The sequence below is a fragment of the Leucoraja erinacea genome, chromosome 4 (assembly GCF_028641065.1).
Source record: "Leucoraja erinacea ecotype New England chromosome 4, Leri_hhj_1, whole genome shotgun sequence".
NCBI lineage: Eukaryota > Metazoa > Chordata > Chondrichthyes > Rajiformes > Rajidae > Leucoraja > Leucoraja erinaceus.
In genome coordinates this window covers 52,112,071-52,120,692 of record NC_073380.1, presented here as the reverse complement: position 1 = coordinate 52,120,692, position 8,622 = coordinate 52,112,071, and positions in this window count along the sequence as shown.

Below are 8,622 nucleotides of genomic sequence, written 5' to 3'. Positions count from 1 at the left end.
CTCTGGGGCACCCCAACAAGGTAAGGGGGCATTGGGTTCTGAAGCCAGTGTGGGAGGGTGGATGGGAGGTGGGGGGGGGGAGGGTAACTGGGCGATTATCAGTGTGCTATGCAGGGGAAGCTGACCATGAGTTGCAGCACCTCAGGGTTAAGCAGATGGGGGTAAGCTGATAGCTACCCGGGAAAGGCATCACGGGTGCAACTGGTAAAGCCACTGCCTCACTGCACCCAAGACCCAGGTTCGATCCTGACCTCAGATGGTGTCTATGTGGAGTTTGCACATTCTGTGATCGCATGGTTTTCCACCAGATCCTCCGGTTTCCTCCCACATCCCAAAGACGTGCAGGTTTGTAGGTAATTGGCCTCTGTAGTGGATGAGAAAGTGGGATAACATAGAACTCGTGTGAACAGATGATCGATGGTCGGCGTGGGCTGAAGAACCTGTTCCCGTGATGTATCTTTAAACTAAATGTAGGTCCCTGTCGTGTACCTACTGGGAAATGGCTAGGGTTAGATGGGGAGAGTTTGGGTCTGAATAGGGTGGACCTGCAGCTGATGATGATTCCGTGCCCTTACCAACATCTCCATAGAAAGCAGCAGCACAGGTTAACCTGCATCACAGCTTGGTTATGGAATAGCTCTGCCCAATATCGTAAGAAATAGTAGAATTGTTGATGTAGCCCAGCTTTTCACTGTAACTCGATATCCGTGACATGAATAAACTTGAACGTAAACCCTCAGATCACCACTTGACCATTTTAAAACGAGGTTATAATTTCAAATCTGAGGGCCTGTTTAATCTCTGCAGTGGATGTAAAAGATCCTGTGGCCCAAAACGTATTTATTTGACCAGCATCAGTGAAGCAGGTTGTATGGTCACATGCACCACATTATTGTGGGTGGGATGTTGCTGTTTATCGACTGATTTCCACGTTCTCTACACTACGATAGTGACAGCACTATAGTCACACTTCACTGACTCAAGTCCAGTCGAGTTTATTGTCAGATGCGTAAGTGCAGCAAGGTGCAGGAACAATGGAAACCTTGCTTGCAGCAGCATCATAGACAAATAGACTCAGACCACAAACAGAAACATAAATCACACAAATTACATATTGAAAATAGACTAATACAGCACAGCCCACCATGTCCGTGCCAAACATGATGCCATGTTAAATTAATCTCTTCTGCCTGGATGTGATCCCTCCATTCCCTGCATATCCAAAATTACATGTAAATTATATGTAAATGCAGAATAAATTCTACAAGATGGTGGGAGCTGTGCAAACAGTGCTTCAACGAATTTTAGAATTTTGAGATGCATAGTGGAAACAGGCCCTTCGGTCCATTGAGTCCATGCTGACCATCGAACACCCATGCACATTAGTTCTATGTTATCCCACTCAGGGTAATTGTCAATTTACAGAGGCTAATTAACCTACAAACCCGCACTCTTTGGAATGTGCGAGGAAACTAGAGCACCCGGAGGAAAACCACGTGGTCACAGGAAGAAGGTGCAAACTCCACACAGACTGCACCGGTAGTGAGGATTAAACCCGGGTCTTTGATTCTGTGAAGCAGTCGTTCTACCTGCTGCACCACTGCGCCATCCAAATCCTGAAACTGAATGCGGCTGTAAGTGTTTCAGTGTTTGTCTCTAAGCATCAGGTGTTGTACCTTTCTGCGTCGTCTTCTTGCGTATGGCGTGCACAGCCTATAGTTGTAGGACAACTTGTTCTATTTGATTTTATTTGATTGTGCACGCCAGGTTGATTGCATTCGCTGAAACAGGGCGGACGACGTGAAGGTTGAAATATCCCACCTCAGCTTTCCGGATGATTCGTTGTTATTGTTCAGCAGCAAAGCTCCCTGATGAATCCTCTGCCTTAAGCAGTCAGTAACTTCCCCGAGAGATCTCTGGGGAGGCTCGGAATTGTGCAGGCAGTCAATTGCTTCCCTACTCTTAACAGGATCTGGGGAATCAATAGCAACTGTTCATTCCCTGAGACTACGGGAACAGGAGGGATCCAACTACATTTGAGTCTGTTTCCCCCAGACAGGGAGTCCCTGCCCAGAGCACTGTGTGAAGAGTTGCTGATTGATATCACCTATGAACAATCTGCCTTAAATTTAACAGCCCTGTCTGAGAAAGTTGATTTTCTCCATCAACTGGCAAGCTTGAAAGGGTGCAGAGAAGATTTCCGAGGATGGACCTGACACGGGGGTACTTTGTAACATTGTAAGCGCCCTTTACGAGGCGACTATTTGCATATCTTGGGTATGCAAGCAAATAATTTCTCTGTGACTTGTCACATGTGACAATAAAATATTCAATCAATCAATCAATCAATCAGAATGTTGCCAGGATTCATGACTGTCATCCAATGATTTGGATGAGAACATACATGGCAAGATTAGCAAGTTTGCAGATGATACAAAAGTGGGTGGTATTGCAGATTGTGAAGATAGTTGTCAAATATTACAGCAAGATCAATTTCCTTGAAGGTGGCATCATGGGTAAATAAGGTGGTCAAAAAGGCTTTTGGCATGTTATAGTAGAATTAAGCCATTTGGCACATTTTGTCTACGCCATTCAATCATGGCTGATCTCTGCTTCCTAATCCCATTTTCCTGCCTTCTCACCATAACCCTTGACACCTGTTCCATTCAAGAATTTATCTATCTCTACCGTAAAAATATCCACTGACTTGGCCTCTGTAGTTCTCTGTGGCAATGAGACTACCTTCTGACTAAAGAAGTTCCTCCTCATCTCCTTTCTAAAAGAGCGCCATTTAATTCTGAGGTTGTGACCTCTGGTCGCAGACTCTCCCACCAGTGCAAACATCCTTTCTGCATCCACTCTATCTATGCCTTTCATTATTCTGTAAGTTTCATTGAGGTACCCCCTCAACCTTCTAAACTCCAGCAAGTAGAGGCCCAGTGCTGTCAAACACTCATCATACAATAATCCACTCATTCCTGGAATCATTCTTGTAAACCTCCTCTGGACCCTCTCCAGAGCCATTGGCCTTCTGATGGCATTTGACCATCATCAGTCAGAGTACTGAGATGGGTCTCCACCCGAAACGTCACCTATTCCTTTTCTCCTGAGATGCCGCCTGACCCGCTGAGTTACTCCAGCTTTTTGTCTGTATTGAGTATAGAAATTGAGAGGTCATGTTACAATTATATAAGACTTGGTGAGGCCGCATTTAGAATATTGTATTCAGTTCTGGGCACCATGTTATAGGAAAAATGTTGTCAAGTTGGAAAAGGTACAGAGAAGATTTATGAGGTTGTTGCCAGGACACGCGAGTCTGAGCTATAGAGAGAGGTTGAGCAGGCTGGAACTCTATTCCTTGGAGTGCAGATGATGAGGGGTGATCTTATAGAGGTATATAAAATCATAAGAGGAATAGATCGGGTAGTCGCACAAGTCTCTTGACTAGAGTTGGGAAATCGAGAACTAGAAGACACACGTTTAAGGTGAAGGGGGAAAGATTTAATAGGAATCTGAGAGGTAACTTTTTCACACTAAGGGTGGTGAGTGTATTGAACAAGCTGCCAAAAGAAGTAGTTGAGGCAGGGACTATTGCAATGTTGAATAAACAATTAGACAAGTACATGGATAGGATAGGTTTATAGGGATATGGGCCAAACGCAGACAGTAGGACAAATGTAGATGGGACATGTTGGTCGGTGTGGGCAAGTTAGGCCAATGGGCCTGTTTCCACGCTGTTTGAATCTATGACTCTAACTCTTTTAATCATTTCAAACCATTGCTTAATATTAGAAACCCAAGGGAACGGGTTTGGGTTCAAATCTCACTACTGACAAACACTATCCTCCCAATTTAAACCCTGCATCCCCATCTTATCCAAGTCAATGCACAATGTCCATTCAAGAAACCAGTCTGTATATTTTCACAGCAGATGCCATATCCCCTTCCTCATCTCTCTGGCCTGATCTTGGACAGGCCTCGCAATACTCCACATGTGGCAAATGCGCCAACCTTTATTAAATCTCTCCCGTGTAATGTTGTGTCTGTTTCTGTTTTAGCTATGCCTTTGTGCCCTCTGGTTATTAATCCTATTTCAAGTGGAGTAGCTCCTTCCCATTCACTCACTCAGAATGCCCAACCATTCCCTGTCCTTGCCTGTCAAATGGCCTTCCTAGAACATACTGCACAAGATCAGGCCCTTCGGCCCACAACGTCTGTGCCGAACATGATACCAAGACCAACCCTTATCTACCTGCACCTAATCCATATCCCTCCATGCCCTGCACATCTCCTTTAAACTTTGCCCCTCTCACTTTAAAGCCATGTCTACCTTCACTGTCCTTTAGTATTTGATATTTCCATCCTGGGGATAAAGGTGCTGACTGTCTACCCTATCTAAGCCTCTCATAATTTTATATACTTCTGTCAAGTCTCCCTTTGATGTCTGGCTTTCCAGGGAAAACAATCCAAGTATGTCAAATCTCTCCCTGTAGCTAATCCCCCTGCCCATTCTCTGCCAGTGTTTGATTATTTAGGTTTGTCTCTGGTGTATCTGTCTCTTGCCCAGCATTGCCCCTGTCCAGGAAAAACCGCAACACGAAGGAGTTTGAGGAGCAGCAGAGGGAACTCGATGCTCAGCAAATCAAAACCGAGAGGCGAAAGAAACAGAAGGTAAATGGGCATGACGTGGCGCGCTCTCTGATTTCCCCACCGCACCCCCGCTCCTTGGTGGCTGGCAAGGTACAATTCCTCAATCCCTTTGTCCCACGCCCCCTCATCACACATCAGTGGGCATGGTGCCACTACTGGCCTGTACACATCTGCTCTCAAACATCCTGACAATTAAAAACCAAACTGTTTGCAGAGATGTAGGCACAAGGAACTACAGAGATATTGGTTTACAAAAGAAGACACTAAGTCCTGGAATAACTCAGAGAGCCAGGAGGTATCTCTAGACAATATGGATAGGTGATGTTTTGGAGCGTCAAGGCCGTTCTTCAAAATTGTTTAGCAACTTTAATTTCAGTTTCGAGATACAACATGGAAACAGGCACTTCGGCCCACCACGTCCATAATGATCATCAACCACCCGTTCACACTAGTTCTATGTCATCCCATTTTCTCATTCGCTCACTACACAGTAGGCAATTTACAGAGGCCAATCAAGCTACAAACCTGCACGTGATGTGGGAGGAAACCGGAGTACCCAGAGGAAACCCACGCGGTCACAGGGAGAACGTGCAAACTCCGTACAGATGTCACCCGAGGTCAGGATTGAACCCGGGTCTCTGGTACTGTGATGCAGTAACTACTGCCGCACAACTGGGCTGCCACTGCTGGAAGAACACAGTGGGCCAGGCATCATCTGTGGATGAAAATGGATGAGCATAATTTTGGATCAGAGGGTCCCAACCCGATAACGCCTGTCCATTCAGCACCTCTGGAGCACATGGATAGGTGACATTTCAAAGAAGGGTCTCAATCTGAAAAGTCACCTATCCACGTTCCCCAGAGATGCTGCCCAACTTCCTGAGTTGCTTCAGCACTTTGTGTCCTTTTTGCATCTGCAGTGCCCTATTTCTACAGAAACAGGCCCTTTGGCACATCTCGCCCATGCTGACCAAGGTGCCCCATCTACTCTAGTTCCACCTGCCTGCATTTGACACAATCCCTCTAAACATTTCCTATCCATATCCCTGTCCAAATGTCTTTTAAATGCTATTATAGAACTTGCCTCAACTGCCTCCTTTGGTTGCTCATTCCATGTACCCATTTAAAAGACATTTGGGCAGGTACATGGATGGGAATAATTTACTGGGATATGGACTGGACACGGGCAGGTGGGACCAGTGTATATATGACTGTAATCAATTCGTACACTAATATCACAAGTTTATTACCTTAAAATTGGCCCTGAATTGCATTTCCCGTCCCCCAGCAGAAGTAAAATGCCCTATCCAATCATCCCACTTCATGCAAAGGTGTTATTTCATATTGGTCCTTGCTGTGACTGGGCTCGCGGATTGTTCTAGAAATGCTAACAGCGTAATGTGTCTCGCCTCCTGACTTAATGATTAGGTCAAAAAATAAAGATACAAAGTGCTGGAGTAACTGAGCGGGTGAGGCAACATCTCTGGAGAACATCCAGAGATGCTGCCTGTTCTGCTGAGTTACTCCAGCACTTTGTGCCTTTGTTCTTTGTAAACCAGCACCTGCAGTTCCTTGTTTCTATGGCTTAATGATTGGGTCTGATTAGCTGACTTCTTGCGGGGGTGATGGGTGAAGAGTTTTGACTGAGTGTTTGCTCGTTTTTTATTTGGTGCTGGGGTTATTGATTGGTACTTTAAAGAAGCCGTCAGCCATTTGCTTTGCTTTACAGGACCATGAACTTGCATTGAAGAGAATAGCCGATGATCGGGAAAATCTGAAGGCAAAATCACTGCCGGTCAGCCAGCCTGAGCCTCCCCAGCAGGGCCAGAGGTTGGGGGGCAAAGTTCAAACCACGGTGGGAAAACATTGCATACTTATGGTGAGTTATGATCAGCACGGCTCCTCCCACAACCACTCAGATACTTTATAAATGATGGCCTAAAACCAGAAACTGCAAGATGGTGCAAATCTGAAATAAAAGCAGCAGATGCTGGAAACACTCAGCAGGTCAGGTAGCATCTGTGAAAAGAGAAACGGAGTTAATGGTTCTCGGAGTTACAGGACGACACAGTGGCGCGGCGGTGGAGCCGCTGCCTTACAGCGCCAGAGACCCGGGTTCAATCCTAACTACAGTTGGTGTCTATGGAGTTTGCACGTTCTCTCTGTGACCGTGTGGGCTTTCTCCGGGCGCTCCGGTTCTCTCCCACACTCCAAAGACATGCAGGCTTGAGGTTAATTGAATTCTGTAATTTGTAAATTGTCCCTAGTGTGTAAGATAGTGCTAGAATATAGGGTGATCGCTGGTCGGCGTGGACTCGGGACGAAGGGCCTGTTTACACGCTGTATCTCTAAAGTCTAAAGTAAAGTCTAAAATGTCATCAGGTAGCAATGAGAAACAAGAGTTAATGTTTCTGGTTTGGGACCCATCATCAGAACTATGGGAAAGACTCTTTCCCAAGAAGGACTCCAGATGTGCTATGCTTCCAGCCTCCATGACTTTTATTTCATATTTCCACTAGCTGTGGTTTTGGAGTCAGAGACTCGTACAGCACAGAAACGGCCTCTTCAACCCACCACACTGATCCCATCCTTTTCCTTCATCATAGTAATCCTATTTGACTGCATTAGAGGCCAATAGGTCAATACTTTATCATCACATATACGTAGATTCAGTGAAATACTTAGTTTGGCACGCGCCAGTAAAATCAGACCACACATTAACACGATCATACATAATTAAATAATGCTATAATTGTAGCGTAAGAAGAGATTTCTTCTGAGGCAGTATACAGTGTCGCCACGTTTCCAGTGCCATCTTGTATCTTTCAAGTATTTAAAAAATATATATCTTATCCTGGCTTTAAAGGCGCATTGCTCATATTCATGTATGCCTTCCCTATTTGAGTGTCTTTTGAAATGCCTCTTGAACATAGTGATAGTATCTGACCATTTCCTCTGACAGTAAGTTCCAGATCAACCATTCTCTGTGTAAAAACAAACTTACAGCTCAAGTCCCCTTTAAAATTCCTTCCTCTCACCTTAAACCTATGCCTTCTTGTTTTCAATACCATGACCACACGGAAAAAGATTATGCCTGTCTGTCCTATCTTTGCCTCCCATAATCTGGTAACCTCTATCAGGTCACCCCTCAGGGTTCTTTACCCCAGGGGGAAAAAGTCCAGCCCATCCAGTCTCTCTCCTTACCTCATCCTCCAATCCAGGCAACATCCTGGTGAATCTCATCTGCACTCTCTCCAACGTAAATTTGATCCTTGGTATAGATTGGTGACCAGAACTGCATACAGTGCTCCAAATGTGGCTTTGCCAGTGTTTTGTAAAGTTACAACGTAATGTCGAACCTCCACGATTTTGTGCATGCCATGTGCCTTCTTCTCCATATTACCTTCTGTGTTGCTGTCTCTGTTCATCAACATTCCTCTTGTGCCCTACCATTTACAGTGCATGTCCTATTTGACTTACCAATAGTCATTATCTCACACTTGTCAGGATTCATTTTCATCTGCCAATGCTGATCTGTCTGATAGCAACCATTATCTGTGTTTTCACAAAAAATCTTACCGCTCGGATCTCCTTTCTCTGATCTCTGTCCACCTGAACTATACCCTGGTGCAACCTTAGACCATCTTCTCAACGTCCAAAACACCAATGTTTGTCTCATCTGGAAGCTTACCAATTCTTCCTCCTACATTCTGGTAATAGAAAAAAATCATACGTGGTCATGGTGCACATTGTCAGATTTTAATAAAGGCCATTTTTATACATTTTGGTTTCATCATGTAGAAATCACAGTTGAGTTTATACATAGCCCCCCCCATTTCAGGGCACCATAATGTTTGGGACACATGGCATCACAGGTGTTTGTAATTGCTCAGGTGTGTTTAAATGCCTCCTTAATGCAGGTATAAGAGAGCACAGCACCTAGTCTTTCCTCCAGTCTTCCCATCACATTTG